Raw genomic sequence first — 21,814 nt, forward strand, 5'->3', positions numbered from 1 at the left:
AAATTAAAGAAAATTCTGTAGGTATGATATATTTATGTTGTTAAAAATAGTTTTAAAGGAAAAGGTTTTTAAAAAATCTTACCATGAAAGCAAAAACTCTGCAATCAAATACTGAGGTGATTAAGTTACAAATAGGTGGTACTTTTAAGTATAGGCAATCTGTTCACATTACGAGTTAATACCATTTTATTCTTTATACTTATAATGTTTGGTAAGTTTGAATTCACTGCCACTTTATTCCTGCTTTACCAGATCATTCTTATGCATTAGTTTAAATTTTAAAAAATTAGGATTTATTCATGCATTATTAGCTAAGATACACTAGTATACAAATTTTCAGCTCATTTATAGATTTTGAATTAGCTTTTTTTAACAAAGTAAACATATCGCACAATCTTATCTCAATAATTTAATAATAATAGCATTTTTCTTTTTTATCGCAGGCAGTACTTGTTTACGAAACCAAAACGCGTACGACTTGGCGAAAAAAGGTTAGCGCCAATTGGCGCAGCTTTCTATTTCAACGCAGTACACGGAAAAATAACATAAAATTCAATTATTTGTAAAAGGTGATTCCAGTAAATAATGTCACAGTATTTAATACATTTTGATGCTATTAATACAAAATGTCATATACAGGGGCGATTTTATTATATAATATGGCTGAAACTTTCCAACCAATTCAACAGAGATAGTAAAATGACAAAAAGTACTGGAAATAAAATAATAAATCATGCAGTTTTAACTTAGCTATGAAAGGTTACACGTTATCCTTTTACAAAACTTTCTTTACATCCATAGGCGCTGCAGCGGATAACCATTTTTTCTTAAATTTTATGTGACCAAGCAGAGCAGACGTCTTTCGTCCCATAGAAATGAATGTAAAGTATTTCCGGACTTTCGGAATTCGACCAGCAGTCACGTGACACTAATGTTGGAACCGGTTGGAGGTTGCAATAAGCTCTATAAGCGATATCTCGTTGGTCTCTACAAGCTGAATTCACCGCCCATTACAATTCTTTAAAAGTATACATTACGGTAAGGATATAAATATTGTTTTGGTTAAAAAAAATTTTTTTGGTGATTTTGTCTGTGATGAAAATCCACATTTTATCTAGTACCCTTGAATTAATAATAGAAGGCATTGTGGAGAAGAGAAAAGTTTGGGATTTTTCAATCACTGTTTAATTTCAAACAGTGATTGAAATTAAACAGTGAACTTCTATAGCGCTAAGTATGGTACCCTAGATACATTGACTATACGCCCCAAGAGTATATGAGAGGGATATTTTAAATTCATACATATATTTTTATTTCATAAATGTAAATCCATATGCTTTATTATGTTATTCAGTATTTTTACCTTTTTGAAAAAAAAAAAAAAAAGTTAGTTGTATGCTTTAAAAGAAGAAGTAACTTCTTGAAGCATTAAAAGGAGAAGCTTAAAGAAAAATGAAAATTAAAATCGCCTAATTTGAAATTCCCTTTTTTTATTTCCATAAACTCTCCATAAAGTATACCTATCTAACGATAATAACTGTTCGATCAAGTTATTAGAAAGCCGTTTACAGACTTAATGCTTTTGATGAACCATTTAAAAAACAGTAGATCTATTATTGTTCTGAAGAAAGAGCAGATAATTAAGCATTCTAGTTGCCATGACTAAGGTTTCCTTCGGTGTAATTAAAATGTCATTTTACAAAGCCCTGATAGACAGACAAAGCACAGCTAATATTTTAATATATGCTTATGCTTTAATATTAAATGCTCATGCGTAAAAAGAAATTATTCCGAATCCTTTTCAACGTAATGACATTAGAAACTGTAATTGCTCATTAGTACGAGAAAAATTCATTTAAAAGCTGACTTACCTCACTCTTGCTTTCAAACGCCTTTCGCATATAGAAGGTCTTCATTTAATCCAAAGAAACCTTTCCAGTTAAAGAAATGAACTAACAAAGCTTCCGAATTTCCTACGCATCTGATTAAATAAATGATATTATAATTTGCAGAGGTCGGGAAGCCTTAAAATTTAATATAGCTTAGGTATTCCGAAGTACTTAGTCGTTATTATTGATGAGATCTTAAAACAAATTCCACTAAAATAAACTGCTGAAAATTCGTAATTAACATCTCGAGAATACAATAGCTTAGATTATACGTTAACTAATAATACTAAATAATTTTCATCAAGCTTCTGTTTATAATATTCAGAGCTCAATATACGAATGTAATTAATTAATACGAAAAATTTAATTTCCATATTTCTGTATCACTTTAATAATGTTAGATTAAAAAACGATAATTTTTAATTGAACGGATATTTCAAATTGAAAAATGCATTGAATATGTCATTTGTAAAATGCTATTTTCTTGGAAGTTACGAAACGTCAGGTGAAACGATTACTTGCAAATCCTAATAAAATGAGTGCTAATACAGTGGCGTGCCACTGAATTAGGGAGAAGTCAATAACGACTTGGGCCTCCTCTAGCCTCGATAATGGCTGTCACATGACGAGGCATAGATTCAATAGCTTGCGGAAACATTCTGCGAGAAGGGCTTGCCAAACATCGGATACAGCTGTCCATTATTCAGGAAAGAGCGCTAGTGTTGTCTGATGTGGTTTCACTCCTTTCTCCAAAACATCCCAGATGTGCTCAGTAGGATTTAAGTCAGGGCTTCTGGGTAAACAGTTCATGGCACAGAAGTCAGAGAAATGCCCATCCAACCAGGTAGTAGCCAACCGGGACCTGTGAGAGGTGTCTTTATATTGCTAGAATACTCCATTTCATTGTGAATGATAGGACAACAGAAATGGATGGAGATGATAGCTCAGCAACTCTATGTACTGAATCATATTGAGGGTTGTTACCAAAGATCCCAAGCACTGACAACAGAAAACACCCCAGACCATGGTTGAGCCGCCATGGCCTTGTATAGTTTCAACCTGGCATGCAGAATCCATGGCTTCATGAGCCTGACCCATATTCTCAGCCGCCCGTCGGTGTTAATATTCAGAATCGAGACTCATCACTCCATGTTACTCGTTTCGAGTCCTTCTAGAGTTCATTATCGCCGTTCTCTCGCCCAGGCAAGACGTGCAGCTCGATGGCCTGCATTGAGCAGTGTACTCTGATGGGTCTAAATGGCTTCTGAAGCCGATATGGTGAAGCAACCTCTTGCTGACTATACGACTGACATCCTGATTCAACTGGATGGTAATTTGAGCTAATGTGTGCCTTTACTGGCTATATCCAATACGCTGAGCCGTCTCACACAACGCTCATTCAAGGCTAATTGCCCTTTTCAGTTTGCCCTATCTCTAGTTTCTCCTCACCACCACCATCAGTGTATTCTTGGTATACTCTCGACACTCTCGGCCTTTAAAATATCCTAGCTCTCTGACGATTTCGGAAATTGAATGGTCCATGAGTCGAGAACCTACTGTCTGTCTGCGGGTAATGTAATTAAACAGGGAAAATAATGTGTCATAAATGAAACAATTTCAAATTTCATCTGAAGTTACAAGTTGGTTGGCTCAGTTGATTATGGCAAAGCACTTCAGGTTATTTCGCCTAGGGAAGGGATACCTTAGTGAAAGGACTTTCTAAGAGAAACTGGCTCATATACACGTTACGCATGTGAAAAAACACGGAAGCGCCCATGCAGCCAGCCCGTTCGCAGGAATTCGAACCTCGCATCACACTACGACTGTTCAGCTACTTACCGCTTGGCCTCTGGCGGACCTCCGAATCTACTTTGAAGACTGCCTTACTCATGAAACATTAACGTCATTCAGGCCTTTCAAAATTTCAAACAGAATACTGTCTGAATATAAATCCAGATTACAAATTTTGACGTCAGCGGCATTTCTTATATTTGTACATAATGAAGTCGAAATTATGTAAACACACTTTAAGAAACTTAATGATTTTTTCGAAACTGGAATTACCTTTCTTTGTAGCAAATATTGAATTATAAGTATAAATATACTAATGCAGCAAAATTTATGTAAAATGCAAAATTTAAAGATTATTACTCTTCAGCGTGTCATTCAGTTTGTGTCATATCCTGATTTTAAAAGTGCCAAATTGTTGTATCAGAATACCACATATAACTGTCTTCATGCCAGTCTAATTGAAAAGCAATTTTTTAAGTGAATAAAGGGATAAATGAATTAATTTAGCTAAAAATTTCTTGATTTCTGGAATTCACTTAAAAATAATGACTTGAAAAATAAACGAGTTTCGAAACCTGCATATATTGCAAATTAAAAAACAGATTCCACATTCTTTCTCGAATATTTCTTTCATTTTTTTTTCAAACTGCTTTCGTTTTAAATTTTTTTTCCTTCATAGGGAAATTCTCCTTTTTTTCATAAATCTTTTTCGTTATATGTTTCTTTTCCTATTTATTCTCTTGAATTTATTTTGTCCTACTCTTCAGAATTTCCATCTGTAAGCTGCATAAATTTGACCACAATTTTAGAATATTTTATTATGGAGTTAATGAAGGGTGGATCTTATTATATAAACTTTTGTATAGACTAATTGTTCTTTTGCAACATATTTATGTGTAAATGCATTTCATTCTATTTTAGTTCATTACACATCATCGTAGTCTGTCAGTTTTAATGTCAATGGCTGAGAAAAATTAATGTAGAAAATGACAACAACAACAACATAATTGCATGGAGTAGCACACGCACATTATTTCATTTATCTACACTTCCTAAGTTTGATTGTGTTTTGGTGTTACGAATATTTAACTTAAACAAAATAAAAAACAAGTTTGTAAATTTAATTACGATGTAAGGTATATTTTAATTTTATAACGGTTATTTTAATTTCAAAGTGCATTTTTTAATCAATTTTTGTTTCTACTTACAACTTCCTAACAGAATGAGTTTTTAGAATCGCGTTGAACGCAAATGAGTTAGAAGTAGTATTTAAAGAAGGTTGAACTTACTTCGTGAGAGAGAGCTAGGAATCCTGAGTAGCGCGTTTTTGCCTTCAGACTAAATCTCTCTTGAAGCTGTTGCGCTCGGCCGTATATTTCGTACCTTTTGATATTCATAGGCTAGTTTAAATTAAGGGCCAACTACATTAGATATTTGTGTTAGCTTCGGCTAAATCTCTTAGTTATGCTTAGTTATGATCTCTCTATGCTTATTTCTTATTTCTTATTTTGAGTTCAAACCCGAGTCGAGGCTTTGTTGTAAGCCCAAGAAAGGAGCAAACTGTTATTCCTCTTTGAGTGAAATAAAAGGTAGTTTAACACTTCTTGAGTCTATAGCTTTAGGTATTTGAACTTTTAGTTAACAGTTTACTAGGTTCCTCGACATTTACTTTAGCCAAAAAGAGTGAGGAACCGTAGAACCATTTTGACATTTTTAAAATGACAACTGTAAATACTTTAAATTTAAAACACAATTAGATTACATTAAAAACTTCAAGTTCTACTAAAGTTCCACTAAGTCCAATAAGTAATATCTTTTTCTCATTAAAAGGCCAGGGTAAAGTCTGTTAAGCCTTTTGCAAGGGTGTTAATGTAGCTAAACCTACAGCTTTTGGTGCAGTAGTTCCTTATTTGATTAATTATTGGAGCTACGATTAATACTATATGCTTGCAATCACATGATATATAAACTTTAGAATTTTATCTGCGTATATGATTTCTCAAGCACGTACTTACATATGCATAAACTAATGTTAACTCTAACGTGCTTCCAGTTGAACCACAAGGCAGGCGCCAATGAATGAAAAATACTCCATATTCTCCCCACTTAAAGGGCGACTGAGGACTGCAGAACCCTAATCCTTGTGTTGAATTATCGTCCATCACACTTTAGTTCGGGCGACAATTGTAGAGTCACATATAATTTTTCGAAGCCAGTTAACATGATAAATCAGCCATGCCCTTGCCAGGATCCGAACTCAACACATCCCGATGCTAGCTCAGACGTGCTTCCATTCACATCTCGAAGGCATGCGATATGGAAGGAGAAAGTTATCTCACAATGTCTGTATGTAGGATTTAAGACAAAGTGATGAGCCAGGGTTGAAGAATCTAAAGGGGGGGGGAAGAGAGAGAGAGAGAGAAAAGGAAAAAAAATAATCATCAGACTTCGTCTAAAGATTTGTCACTGATGATAAACTCTTGAACTGAAAATTTCTTGTAATTATATTCCTTTCATTACAAAAGAAGAAAGCAAATATTCGAATTTCATCTTTTCGTATTTGTCATCTAGCATTTCATTATTAAGATATTATTGATGAAGTGGTTACAAAAGAAAGATCTTATTGTACAATTTCACTTGGTGTACTGGATTGTTTTTTAAAACACACGAGAAAATTATCATACACATTAAATTGTACCATGTCGGTTATTCTAGTCAAAATAATTCGTATGCGTTTACAATCAAAATTGAATTTATTTTCTATTATGTAATTTTCAAACGCACCCACAATAAATAGTACTTACTTCAAAAACTCATATTTTTGTGCTCTTAACTTCCTGTTTTAAATCTTTCTTTTAACTCATTTTATCTAAAAGAGAACGTAAGCTAAAAAAGGAAAAATTCTTGCTGATATTGCAACTTGATCATTATTCAATCTACTTCAAAGAAAGGAAGAACGGTCAATGAGTCTGAAGCGGTTTTTAACTACAAAAGAATAATTTCGTCGAGTCTGAAATTGCTAGTAAAAAATTTGTCCCCAGAAATAGATTTTTCTTTTTCTTCTACTTTCTTTTCTAAATTTCGAGTAGCTATTTCGGCTACTCACGATTTGATCTTTAATTCAATCTCTTTTGATATCAGAGGGACTTAATATAGCTACTTTAATTTTCATATTTTATTTTAAGGATATTTATACGCCTTATCTTTAAGACTTCTTTCATTCTTTTTCTTTAAATGCTTTATTTAATATCCTTTACCCTTTTCTCGTGTTCTTTTCTTCAATACGAACTCTGCATTTTACAGTCTGATTTAAAATGCCTCGTTTATCTACTTCATGTATGCATGTAGCACGTATCTACACAAATAAATATTTGTAATCGGAATAATAAATAAATAAAAATAATATAAAATAAAGTTTTTACCTCACCTTTTAACATGTCATCACCTGAAAATTATTCTAGAAACATAATAGACTGTTCATATGATCGTAGTAGTTTCAAAATTCATGCGTAAGTATTCATGGTTCATGCAAAAGATTTTGTGCAAATGTATTAAAGTTTACAGTATTAGAAAGTTTTTTCTCTGCTATTATTACTACTATCATTGTTCCTTTTATAGCTCATAGGAGGTGGTTACGTAAATTTTAAAGGGAAAATTTGAATGAAGTAAATTTTTATCATATTTCTAGATTAAGCAACTTTAAAGGCAGAATCAGCAAAATTTCTCATCCAAAGTATCTGACTTTTCTGACTGAAAATATTCTCCGATGCATGAACACGATAAAAGGAATGGCTGTAATCAGAACTGCCCGAAAGATCCTACATTTCCTGCATTAAAATAAACATTTAAAAGTAATCCGAAAGATCCTACATTTCCTACATTTAAAATAAACATTTCATAATAAGAATAAATATTAGAAAATTTAGATACCTTGAAAAGTGCTGTTTTGATCCTTGATGAAAACCCGACGAACAACGTGCTTACGCTGGTAATAAAATTCATAACAACAAAAAGAATCATAACTCTGTAATGGTTCATGTGTGATAATATTACAGTAATACAAAGTAATATTGTTTAATTGTAATACTAATAATGTCGATGTACTGTAATAGTGAGTTTCAGAATATATATTTATTCTTTTAATTCAAACAAGCAGGGAATAAAATAAATACGCAGAAAGAAATTTGCATAAGGTTGCAGAGTCATTAGATATTTTTGAAGCAGGACAGATGAAAAATGAGCAATGTCTTCGACGGGACTCGGATTACAGACCTCTCGAATACGCGCCGAGTGTGCTGCCCATTATACCACAAAGGCATGCTAAGAAGGCGGGAGAAATACCTTATAAGGTATAACAGAAAGCATTTTAAAAATGACTTTAGGCAAGAAGTAAACTAATATTATACGAAATATAAGGATGGCGAAGAACTGGGAAGGATGAAGTGGCTTCCAGAATAGGTGTTGTTTCTACAGGCATTATCAAAAAGATAAATAGACGCGTAAATCGAATAGAAGAGTTACGACGACCGCTGTGTTTGAGTGATCGCATAACGCTGTGTTTGAGTGATCGTATAAGAAACGAGGTAAAACGCTTAAAGATGCTGCGCTTTCGAAACGCTTCAGCCATGCGTATTTCTTTGAAATTGCAGAAAGTATTAATTGTAGATTTTTTTAGTATAATTTCTTAATAATTAATTACCTTTATGACGTATCCTGGGAACATATTATTTAGTATAAAACTCTGAAATCGTATTTATGTGACACGTGACATTTTTAGAGCGGTTTCGGGGCCGTTTAATTAATGTTTAAAATGTAAAGAGAATTTTTTGAAGTGCTCGATTTAATAATCTGTTTGGACTATAAGTCTGCGTCGTCATTTCCACGACAGAAGGGCTCTTCGTAAAATTTTCAGGGTTGCTGATTCCCATTCCTCTTCCACTACTTTCCAGAGTACATCAACGGGTTTGAGCTTAGAAAGAGCTCTTTTTCAGAGATCAAAGGGCCACTAGTTCATAGATGAAACGTTTGAAGACCTCACAGGAATACGTTGAAAAGCTATATATGCAATACCAGTATTAGATTTCAGTTTTTTCAAGGAATGTAATACCTTTGAAGTGTGACTTGTTGCTTTGTCTTGATAAACTTGAACTATTTGAAAGTCACTGGGGTAAAGAAAGGGAATTTCTTTTCTAAATATCGGCCGCCTTAAAACCTACTCATGATCTCATGATAGTATGTTGAGTTGATCTGAATAATTTTTTTCCACTCTTCGTATTTTTAATTTCCTATTGTAAGAGAATCCTGCGACAATCATAAACCCTTTGCATAGACGGAACCAAGTCTGTAATTTTTTTCTCTTTTATTTTCGGTAATAAATAGACCTTTTTTGTTGCAGTCATTTAGGTAAACCCGTGCTTCATCAGTGACTACAACGTATTTCCATTTATCTCCTTCTAAATAATTTTCATGCAGGGCTTCATGAATTGTTTTGCGATGAGCCACATGCCTTGGAAAAAGCTGACAACATTATGTTTTAGTTTTTCAAGTCGTAAATCTTAATTTATTATTGCTACAGACGTGTTTCAGACTTTGCAACAGATTTCTTCTGTGAATTTTCTCTTGTTACCAACAATTTAACTTTAGAAACGATACATACTTTTTTCGAGTTTTTGTTTGGAGTCTTCTTTGCATGTAGAAGGTCATGATTGATGTTTTCTCCTCTTCCAATTAATACTATTGCTTATTTTGCAATTTAAAAATTTAACACCATGAATTTCGCAACGGTTTTGAACTACAGGATAGGAATATTTCTCTTTGGAAAGCGCAATCATATCCTTCTATCTATAGCTTGTTTACGTACGAAATTTTGCAAGAACAAATTTAAAGGTAGAACGATATGTCTCATTTCAAAATTATAAGTTGTTGCCAGAAATTTTGTTCCAATATATTTGCTTTTATTTTTTAAATTCTTTATCGAAATCGTTCTAAAAATTTGTAAACACCCTCTGCACTCGAGAGCGTTTTCACAAACTAGCTCTTGCTTAAGCTCTAATTTATTTGAATCGAGATTAAAAATTATTCATTTGCCTATTTCTTTCCTATATAGCTCATTCCTATTAGTGTTTGCGTCTCAAATACAAGACAAGTACTTCGAATTGTTAAAATACATCCCACTGGAACTGGAGAATGAATAACAAGTATAGGATTTTCCCGCGCCAGCGCGTGACTGGCTACTGAGACATCACTCCGCATCACGTGCTGGCGCGTGATTGGCTCCTTGCTGAAAACAAAACGTCACGCGCTGGCGCGTGATTGGCAGTCAGTGTGTTAAAGGTGATAGGGCGATTTAGCTCAGTTCCGCTCCCAATTTTGATGGAGAGCACCCATGGACCTACCTCCATGAGAGCACCCCGGGGGATCAGGTCCGGGGGTCTCCCACCAAACCACACGAGAGGACTTTCGACTAGCGCCTCATATTTAGAGTGCTGCCACGCCGCACCTACCTTATGCATTTACAAACATCCATGCCTTCTCCAGGATTCGGAACGAGGCCCTTCGGCACGGCAGTCAGCGACGCTAACCACTATCCCGGTTGCGTAATGGCAGACCGCACATTGAGTTGAACAGTGTTAAACGAATGTTGCATACTGCGCATGCCCAGAAAACAATTTGGCGTAATTACTATGTTGGCGCGATTTGAAAAGAAGATAAATACGGTATATGGTAGACGTATCGCCATCTAATTGTAAACAAATCTGGCGTTTAAATCTTCGTAGAGTATAATGTAAATGTAAATTAATTACTGTGTTAAAATACTATTTTTTGCTGTACTGCTCAAACAACTAGAAAGCTGAAATTATTGCGAAGTAATATGAAGCAGTGTTTACATTCAAAATGTAAAATATAATACTTATGAAATTCTGCACATTCCTTTGGAACTGTACAAATTTTTGTTCAGAAAAAGACTGAAATTTAGGATATATTAGTTGAAAATTTATTCATTATACTTTTAAGCAATAAAAACAATTCAGGATTTACCATACGTTCCATTCGCACATACATAAAGAAACACTGAGGAATATAACATATGTTTGCAAATAACACTGAAGGAATTTTACAATTCTTTAATGCTAGTTATTAAATTCTTTGAAATGAGAAAATAAAAGCGCGAATATACGCTAACAAACTAAGCGAGATACTCCAGTTTACAATTACTGAATTATAACATGTAAACAAATTACATTTAAATAACGAATTATTACGAACATATGTTAACAAATATTAAATGCAATGTTATTGACAAATTAAAATGAAACAAATATTAGAAAAATAAGCAAGTGCAATCGGCATGGACGTTAAAATAACTAATAAGCAAAGTTCCACAACATTGCAATTTTAAACATCACTCGAACACACTCGACAGCCATGGAGATCACGAACAAGCTAACGTAGGGTTGATTAGTCGCCAATATTTCTCCCCGCGCCAAAGGTACACCATCAAGCATGCGCAGTAAGCGAAATTCGCTTAACACTGTTCAACTCAATGTGCGGTTTGCCATTACGCATCCCGGTTGGGCGGCGGCGGAGTATGTACAAGTAACAGTTTTCTCGAAAAAAATGGATGTCCTAATGATTTTATTTTTGAGACTGCGCAACAAATGCTTAGTTAACATTGCTCAAATTGAAATGGTTTCTGTGTCTCTCATGAAGATATTACTGCGATTCACCATTTTTCGAGATCATTATGATTATCCTGAAAGCATGCAACGTTTCTTCGAACAAAAAGGTTTGGTTTTATTTGAGTGGGAAAGCCTAACTGCCTAAGGAGATAGATGCCTTACTGAAGGACTTTCTAAGGAGAACTGGCTCGTATACACGTTACACACGGGTAAAAACACGAAAACGCCCATGCAACCAGTCCATTCGGCGGCATTCAAACCTCGGACCGAACTGCCAGTGTTCTACGGCTCTGCCAATGATGGGCCTCAAGCAAAAAAATGAAACACTTTCGATAAATTAATAGCGGCAATCTAATCAGGAATAGCTGCAGTACAATAAATTTGATGAATCGGAAATTCAGATTGGAGCTTTTATTTTTCTCAGGCAAATTAAATAAAATACTGCATTCAAACGGAATGTGACGTGCCCTCTCCTCAAATCCTATCGAAACATTTAAATCTTATCCATTAGTTTAGATGATTTCTGCGAAAAGATTTATTTTTTACAAAGGACTCTTGTTTCTTCTGTAGAGACATTAGGTATTTTTTGGGAGCAGGAGGGATGAAAAATTAGCAACGCCTTCGCCGGGAATCGAACCACGGACCTCTGGAATACCGGACCAGCGTGCAGAACCATTATATCACGAAGGCACGCATGAAGGCGGGAGAAATACCTTATTCTTCTACAAGTAAAATTTTAACTTTTATCATGTATTTCACTTACTTTTTATCTTTTTCTTCTTGTTAATAATTTTACTTTTTAAATAAAACATGTTGATCCTCAGCTAATTCGGACTGGTAGTTACTTGTGTTACATGCAGTTTGAAAACTTCACGTTGTTGGTGTATATCTCGACATTTTCTTTCCTTTACCTCATAAGGAGATTCAAACCACGGTAACTTATCTTTTCTAAGTAAGACGTTCTAAGGCCAGTTACTGTCTGTTACTTTTTGATTCTTCTTCAAAAGAAGTGCTTCAGAATTTAGAACCTTAAAACTGAAAATATAGAAGCTTTTTTAATCCATATTCCTAATGTATTTTTTAAATTATACACAATACGAAGTAAAAATGGAAATCTGGGAAATCTAATATCGTGTCTGATTTAACGATATCTTAGTCAGCTAATTAAGCAAAAGGTAAAAGTATGTTTTCACTAAGTAATTGCTAACATTTATTTATGAAAGAGCAATTTAGTTTTCAGTATTTGGCAACACTGATGTTATTTACGTATAAAAGATTGAGTTTCTTGGACTTAGTATCAGTTTAGAATACTTTGATTTAGAAGATTTGTGGCTATGGTGAATGCTTTTTTACAAAGTTGTTCTATATCGTTCTTTGATAAAATTTTTTATTTTAGAAGTATTTGACATTTAGAAATATAAAACTTCAGCCTATGGTAGCAGAGGGTGATTGTCCTCTCTGGTAATGAGATTTCAAGAGAGAGAATACTCCTAATATTTTTAAGAAACGAATAAAAATATATCCTTTAACATGATAAATTTGACTCGCATAGAAAAGTCAAGCAAAGAAGCTTTAACATAAAAAATGAAATAGCGGCAAAAACAGAAGATATTAAAAAAATGTAGAATAGAATTACTTCAATTGAAAATGAAGCAAGATGAATCTGTAGATGATGACACGAATAAAAACTGTAATTCTGAAAAATAAAAGTATTCAAGTGGAGGACGAAATAAAAGATACAGAATTAATTTACTTCATACTAGATGGACTTCAGAATGAATTTCTATTTTAATATCAAAATCATTAAAAATAATAGAGAAAAGGATATATCTGCAATTAGACAAGCCTTAAAAGAAACTCAATAAATAAATAAATAAATAAATAAAATAAAATAAAATAAATAAATAAACAGTGACGAAAATAAATAGAAATAGGTTCTAAAGCAAAAACTGGACAAAATCGGAACATCAGGAAAGAAGATGACTTAACTGGGGAAAATTAGGACATTTAACGAGAGAATGTCATAATAATAAACTAAAATGTTATTTAAATTAGGTCACAAATTAACATAATACAGAAAGAAAACAAATAACACAAGAAACACGAAGTTTAACAAATAAAACTTCTAGAATGGCAAACAGAAAAAAGAAATCAGCTAATATTTACACATAGAGCTTAGAAAATAGAAGAAACTTCATCATTTAATCAAGATAAAAAAATGATGCAGAGAAGGAAATAAAACCATGAAATAAAAAATTAAATTGATTACAAATTAAGGAGCTGTATTTCACATGGCAAGAAATAAAGAAATATTTACCACTTTTAAAGATGAAGAACGAGAGATAATGGTAGATGAGTAGGTAACTGTTTAATAAAGAAATATTTACCACTTTTAAAGATAAATAAAGAAATATTTACCACTTTTAAAGATGAAGAACGAGAGATAATGGTAGATGAGTTGGTCACTGTTTAAAAATAATGTTTACCAAAAGCAAAGATAAGAAAGATCAATAACTATGGAGATACTGCATGTACGGTTAATAGAAGTGGAAATAAATTTGAAATTAAAAGAAATATAATATAAGAAGAAGCTGAAATTGGTAATGTTAATGATAGAGACTAGATTATCTATACTATCAAAGCATAGAAATAAAAAAAAAAAATCACGAATTGGATTACAATACATACATACAAATTTTCAAAAACCATTTCGACACTTGCACATAAGGAAAAACGACAATGACGATAAAATGCCAAAGTGTGGAATCCAAACAATTTGAAACTATTTTAGAATTATGACATATAGATTTAGTTAGACCAATTGAGAAGTTAATAGATGGAAGCTGGCTTTTTTCTAATAGTGGTAGATGATTATATTAACTTCGTGTTCATGACTACAATTGAGAAAAAGAGTGAAATTGGATGGTTGGTTGATTTAATTACGGCAAAGCACACTACGGCTGTCTGCCTAAGGGGAGGGATGCCTTCGTGGAGGACTTTCTAAGGGAAACTGGCTCGTATACATGTTACACATGGGGAAAACCACGAAAACGCCCATGCAGCTAGCCCGTTCGCGGGATTCGAACCTCGGACCGAACTACCAGTATTCAGCGACTTTACCGCTCGGCCGCTGGTGGGCCGAGCGAAATTGGAAAATCGTTCAATAAAGCTTATAATTCAAGAAGAAACACAAACAGGAAGAGTTCAAGAGAAACGTAAAAAAAAAAAAAAATATCGCAATGATAACAGCAGTGAACTCTTAGATAAAAGTATAAAAGAACGTTTTGAAAAAAAAAAAAAAAAAAAAAAAAAAGGGTATTAATCATGAATTTACAACACCTTGCACTCTGAAGAACAATGAAACGTTGAGCGCGCTTTAATCTTACTATTATCGAGGCTGCTAGAACTATGTTGACTGATGCGGAATTACCTATAAAATCTAGGAGTGAAAGCGTTAAATTAGATGTTTATGTAAGTAACAGGAATCACATAAAGGAGTAAAGTTAACATTTAATGAAGTAGATAGAGTTTCGTAAGCCTAATATTACTTATCTTAAAAAATTTAGATGTGGAGTATATTAATATAAGGCGAGAAAAACACAGAAAGATGGACCTAAAAGAAAAAAAAAGGGGGGGGGCGGAATTAGTGAATTAGTGTAGACTACAGCATGAAGATATAAGAGTACAAAATTTATATCCTAAACTAAATTTAAAGAGTAAGAGATGTAAAATTTAATGAGCAGGTATTCGGATTAACTTTACTGAAGAGAAATTAATTGAAGTTCATTAAAACTCAAATAACAGAAGAATTTATTATTTTCTACAATGGAAAAACTAATGATAGTGAAACAAAATTCAGGAATAACAAATAAGGATCAGAGAAAAAAGAAAATTCTAATTCTTTGGAATATAATGATATAACAGATCAAGAAACTAAGGAAATCCCTCACGTAACTGAAGAATTTGGAGATGGTATTTATGAAAATTTGTAAAGAAGGTACCAGTAAGAGTCATAAAGTCACCAGATAAAATAAAAGATAATGTAGTATGCAATATAAATGAAGAATTACTTAACACTTATGATGAAGTTGTGGCATTTACAAAACGTCGGTTTGGGCTATATTGCAGTGATAGAAGAATTGAGTTCAGTGGAGACTAATGGATTTGGAAGTTAGTTGAAAAACCTATGGATGAAAATGTTATTAAAAGCTGTTGGATATTCACTTCAGAGAGGAAAATGAATAATTCGGAAATAATTTATAAAGCAAGCAACCGAATTTAGCCAAAGAAAAGAAATATGTTATGAAAATGGAGTTAGTCCGGTAATGAGAATCGCAACCTTTACACAATTATAATTGACTGCAATTTTCAAAAAATACAAAATAAAATTTTTTGATGTAAAAATTGTATGTGCACTTATATAAACCGAATTCATAGAACAACCACCTAGTTTTATTTTGGGTCCCTATAAAGTATATCTTGCGAACAAAATGTTATACGCATTACCACAATCAGAAAGGTACTGGTAATGAAGAGTTAAGCTTAAATATCTTATCTACCTCCAGGAATATTGGGTGAAATTCTTGATGATATAGCATCTTTCCCAACAGTATCAAAAATAAAATATCAAGAAGCGTTAAGCTCATTAATGTACTCAGAAAAAGGCAAAAGGCCAGATTTTTCTGTTTGTTACATGTCACGATATAATAAAGATCCTAAAGAGAAATACTAAGAACCAGGGAAGAAACTATTTTGATACATTAAAAGAACACAAAAAGCATGTTTTATACATACTTTAAAGAATTTAAGATTAAATGCTACTTCAGATGCTGTCAATGAAGAGGGGAAATCATTTGAAGAGGGGAAATCATTTGAATTATTAAATTAAGTAAAAATTTCATAAACTGGACAGTGACGAAGTGAAATTCAGTGGTAGGTCAGTTTATTTAAAGAATTGTAACTGACAGGACTACAAAAGTTAAAACTGATTATCAAGCATAAATAGACTGAATAAAAATGCAGGAACTGGTACACATAATCCCTCAGTTTATGTGTTCTCAGAATCAAGACGTAGATATTTTATTTGAGTACTTGCTTACAATAAAACTGAAAGGTTAACTTTTAAAATATGAACATAACTGAAAATAAAACCTTAACTTTTAAGCCTTTTAACATAAATGAGGGAGGATTAATGGTATTTATTTATGAAAGACGAATCTAGTTTTAAATATTTGACAATATTAATTTTGTTTACTCGTAAAATATTAATTGAATTTCATGTATTATAAATCAAACATTCGTCAGTTGAGAATGTTTTGGTTTAGAAGATGTTCTGGCTATTGTGAATGCTTTATAATAAGTTTTTTTAATGTGGTTCTTTATAATGTTTAATTTATAAATATTTTAAATTTAATAATATCAAACTTTAGAAAACTTCAACAGTTTCGGTATTCAAGATAGACTTTCTGAGAGCGTTCAACTTCGAAAAATATGTAAAAGCAAAAATAATTAAAAAAAATTTTTTTTCCTTGCACCCTAAAGAGCGTATATTCTGCTTCCTCGCGATTCATATTGATAAAACAAACATGAATGCTAAAAATATATCAAGTTACGGGTATAAATTCCATTGCGTAAGATAAATATTAATATGAACAGGCAAACTTGAATTATAAAACACCTAATTAAACAGATAAAACTGTAAAGCAAGATATGAACTGTCTTGTCTTGACAGTAACGGTTTAGTTCTCCTTCCCAAAATGAAAATTTCATTGATATTACAGTTTATATAACTCAGTATTATTGATAAAAGAAAAGCAAATGTATTTTTCGAATGCGTAAGCATTTTGCTTGCATTAATACCTTCTTTTTTCCTTTCCAGATTTTTTAAGGATGCCCAAAATAAAGGCAGCCTTTGGCTTTAATGTTGATGATAATGCACTAGACAGTTGAAAATTTAAGGACACTTTCAGACAGAAATTATCAGTACTTTTCTTCGGTCGCATGACATTGCTAAGTGAGTGGGATCTAGTTCCAGGCTAATGAAAATGGACGAACTTCTTCTGGTAGCTTCTTTGCTGCCAGAAGGTAAGTAATCTTCAATTCTACAGAAAGCAATTACGACTTGTATTACTTTGTTTGCACTGAATTTGATATATATATACACACTTGCCAGATACTTCTTAATAGTAACTCTAAAATAAGTAAGTGATTTTTAACAATTTGCAAATTTTCATTTAATAGTTGAAACCTGTACGTCATTGTAGCTCATGTCTGTTCTGACTATATTACAACTTTCTTCTTATTGTTGTTGTTGACTTATCTCACTTGTCTGACAGTAACATCAAAACAAGTCCACGAAATTCATGTGGGAAGGAGTGTAAAATTGCGCCTGTCGTTGGCAAGAGCCTTGAACATCATACAGCACGATTTTCCTGTTCCGTCCTCAATTTTGATGGAGAGCACGCCATGGAGACGGGTTCGAGTGTCTCCCACGCCTCTTTCCCAACCACCAACATCTCGAGAGGACTTTCGGCTCGCCGCATATTTAGAGTTCCTCCATGCCGCACAGACAATATTCACTTACAAACATGCACGCCTTCTTTGGGATTCAAACCAGGGCCGTTCGGTACTGCAGTCAGCGTCGTTAACCACTATACCGGTTGGGCTTTATAGCTTTCCTGTAACTTTTATAATAGGTGTTTCAGTTAGTTTATTTATTACCCAAAGTTCAGTTATTTAATATCCAAAGTTTAGTTCAGTCAGTTAATTTATTACCCAAAAGGGTAAAAAGCCAAAATTTGTCCTAGTCTGTGCAAAGTGAATTTATGGCATAGAAGAATAAAATATAATATTTTACTTTTCATGAAATGAAAAATGAACGATGAAAATGTATTCCGAGACGCTGATTTCGCTATGTTAAGAACGTTCATTGAAAAAAAAAATTTCAAAAGTGGAAAATTGGCATTTGAAGCATAAAATTGAATTCTGAATGCGATCTTAAGCATACACGGGAGAAATGTCAGTAAACAACGGAACAAAGAGAAAGAATAATGAGAAAAAAAAATGACTGCAGCTAAGAAATCCAAAATATAAGTAGCGAAAGCTAAATTTTTAACTCCATTCATTCATTTGGGTTGTGATGTGCAATGGTATTGCTAGTTACTCAGCACTTGAAAATGAGTAGATATACATGAATTCTTATCCGAAGTTTCGAGTATAAAGTGGATTGCAGTAAATTATGAGCGGTTTTTACCGATTCGTATGAAGGTAAAGGATAATGAATTGCCTTCATTAAATGGCTGAATGAAAAATTTGGTAAGTTTCAGTGCCTCAAATGTGCACTGGAATACTTATAAATAATTAAAATCGGTAAGTTCCAAGCCAGAGAAGAAATAAATGCAAAAATTAGTATTATCAAAATGATCTTCCGAAACTTAGAGTGCAGTTTTATTAAGAGATAGTCATTTTAAAGATTAAGAGATAGTCATTTCAAATTGTTTGAACTATGCGCTTAGAAAGGTCTTGTAGATATTTTGATAATATTAAAATTAAATCACGACTTATTAAACGCCACTCGCAGATGGTGGCTCACTAGCGGCCAAGCGATTAAGGGTACCAGTCCAATAATTTCTTTGTATTTTGAAAATAATGAATATACCATAACAGCTTGAATTGTTGTTGCTTCTGCATTGATTGTAATTTCAGCAAAACCAGAAAATGCCTTATCATTGTATGTTATTTTTGGTTTTATATCAATAAATTCTGAGAACCAACCTTTCAATATGAACAAAATAATAGATTAATATGATTGATATACGATGTAGCACTTACGCAGAAATCGAAGCAGAAAGCTAATCAGTGTATCCAAATATTGCACCGCTGGAGCCACAGAGATTGGAGAACACCACCATATAACTTTTTAATCACCGGAAACACATAAAACACCAAAATACAACACTATTTCACGAACACTATATTCACAATTAGCATTGTAGTATTTCTTGTAGAGCAGATATTCACAAACAAAATAATCACAAATTCAGCATTCTCACGATGATTTCTCCTCAATTCAGAGGCTTCCAAACAGGAGCTCACAGCAATGGAACTTCACTCGCTGAAGGCAGTTGAAGTAAGTAGATAGGGACAGAACAATGAGAAAATTCACAATGCGTTCTTTGATTGACAGTGCATTACATTTACTTTTAATGTAAGCAATATTATTTATATCAGTCATTGCTTGATTCAATTTCAAACATGAAGTCAGTCTTTTCAAATGCCTTACAGATGGCATCTTTACCAAATTACTTGAAAGAACTACTGGAATCTCAAGTAATTGAGCAATTAACAACTTCGAATTTGGCAGCTAGACAAAGCGCGCAAAACCTCGAGATGTTGGTTTATATAAGCACCCAGTAAATAATGTACGTGGAATGTCATCGGGTGAAGAACAATGCAGTGTAACGTTCAGCGATTTATACGACTGAATTAAACCTTTCGACGGTTCTCCTGATAATTTAATAGAATTTTTTTAAATGACCTAGAAGAATTATTTCTACTGAGCAGAATTACGAACAATATTCTCAAGATTATATTTACAAAACAATATTTATCGGGCTCGCTAAAACATATATATGTAATGTCAATGTCGCCAAATCCCGAGTGTACCGTATAGGATTAAAGCAAGCATTTTTGAATGCATGGAGATGGACAAAAACATAAAAACATAACAAACAGTTCATCAGAATTTTTATAGGTAATGAATTTTGTATTTTTGTTCACAGTTTCTCTAATTTTTATGTCAACATTTATTAGTAATTTATCAAATCCATTAATTTTGTTGTTTTCCATGAAAAGTGTTAATATTTCTTTCTCTTTTTCCATTAATTTTTCCGTTCTGCTTCTCCTGACTGTCGGTGAGTTTTCCGTCATATGTATTGGGCAGCCGTTAAATATGCATGGATATGCATCGTCTTTTAACATTGGACGTTTTCTCGGAATTCTTAAAATTGCCCCATTTTTATCCATGAATACATCTTCACGCACGATCATATCTTCGCAAAAAATGTACTTTTTGCACTGTATGCAGTAAAATGTTTCATACTATGTTACCATAGTAATTCAAATAGATTCGTCCTTACTTCAAAAATAATAACGAAAGTCATACTTCAGTAATGAAATAATTGCTAACATGCGATTCGCATTGATTTCGGAAATATGATTTTTTTTAAATATATAAAATGCATAACTTAATAACATACTTTATAGATTAGTTTCATTTTTAAATATTTTGCTATATTTATAGAAAAATATTTTAAATGTTAATTATTTTAACAAAATTTTAAACAATAATTTAGCACGTATTTTTGGTACTAATTAAATTTAATAAATCAAAAGTATTTATATTAAATTTATATTTCATTAGATGAATCTACCTTAAATTCTTATATTTAGATGAAATAAAGTAATGAAACATTGCAAAGTAAATCTTATGCGAACTTCAGATTCTTGAAACGGCAGATTTAGTCTCTTTTCATTCTAAAAGTAACGTTGATGAACTATGGAAAAAATGCTAAAACGACCACGTCTAAAAGCGGTCATATCATGACGTTTTAGCGACGTCGACAAATTGCCAAAATGCGACGGCAAATATTTTGCGTCTTCGCAACGTAGTAAAGACGTCGTAGAAGTTACCACGACCACTTTGCAAAAAGTCGTGTGCTACTTGGGAAAGCACATTAAACTGACATTATGCAGAATGTCTGCACTTTCATCGACTTATAGAGAAAAAAATAATGTTGCACTATTTTAATCTAACTATGATATTATCTGCCATTTGCACAATTCTTCGCTTCACCGTATTAAGCAGACAACATTTTTTTGGTTTTGCTTTTTTTAATCACATATACGAGATGCCAACATTTTCATTGCAAGAATTATTAACTTTTCTTCAACTGTATGAGAATATCCGGTTTCGGCAATTAATTGGGATACTTCCTAAGAAGGTATAACTAGATTTTCCTACGAAGCCCCCCATGGGAAAAATTCAAAGACGCAGTTTGTTTGCTTGTTATTAATTCTTCCTTCTTATTTATAAAGATATTTATCGTACTTTATTGTAGTTCGGATATTTTAATTCCAAGTGCCTCTTTAACGTTGAAGATCTATCTCATGGACCCATTTGATAAAGCCATAAGCCGTGTAACAAATAATACGCAATGATTTTTCATCAGCACCTTTTAGAAAATGGAATTTGATATAATCGTGTGAATACTGCCGAATCTGGGGTGCTTACTTTTTTTTTTTTGTGTGTGTGTGTGTAATGGGCAGCGCCATCTGCGGAACTCTTTCCTGGCAGAACTGATCTTATTTGGACATTATTTGATTGTTTATCGATTGTGATATAATATTATAATTAATAGTAACTAGTAAATAAGCAAACAAAATGCATTAATCTCA

General features: G+C 32.8%; 1 protein-coding gene and 1 long non-coding RNA gene across 4 annotated transcripts in view; one reads left to right on the forward strand and one right to left on the reverse strand.

Moving 5' to 3' along the window:
* Window positions 1-21,814, reverse strand: part of LOC146993476 (uncharacterized) — a 178,639-nt gene that overhangs the window by 58,091 nt on the left and 98,734 nt on the right. The gene's annotated exons all lie outside the window — the stretch shown is intronic.
* LOC118188684 (uncharacterized) overlaps window positions 1-21,814 on the forward strand; it is a 355,582-nt gene that overhangs the window by 28,311 nt on the left and 305,457 nt on the right. For all 3 annotated transcript variants that reach the window (XM_085807512.1, XM_085807511.1, XM_085807513.1), the window contains one exon: window positions 17,238-17,443. The gene's annotated coding sequence lies outside the window, so the exon portion shown is untranslated. The remainder of the gene's footprint in view (window positions 1-17,237; window positions 17,444-21,814) is intronic.

The sequence above is a fragment of the Stegodyphus dumicola genome, chromosome X1 (assembly GCF_044657685.1).
Source record: "Stegodyphus dumicola isolate Sdum_Otavi_A_Nest chromosome X1, ASM4465768v1".
In the NCBI taxonomy this organism is placed as follows: domain Eukaryota; kingdom Metazoa; phylum Arthropoda; class Arachnida; order Araneae; family Eresidae; genus Stegodyphus; species Stegodyphus dumicola.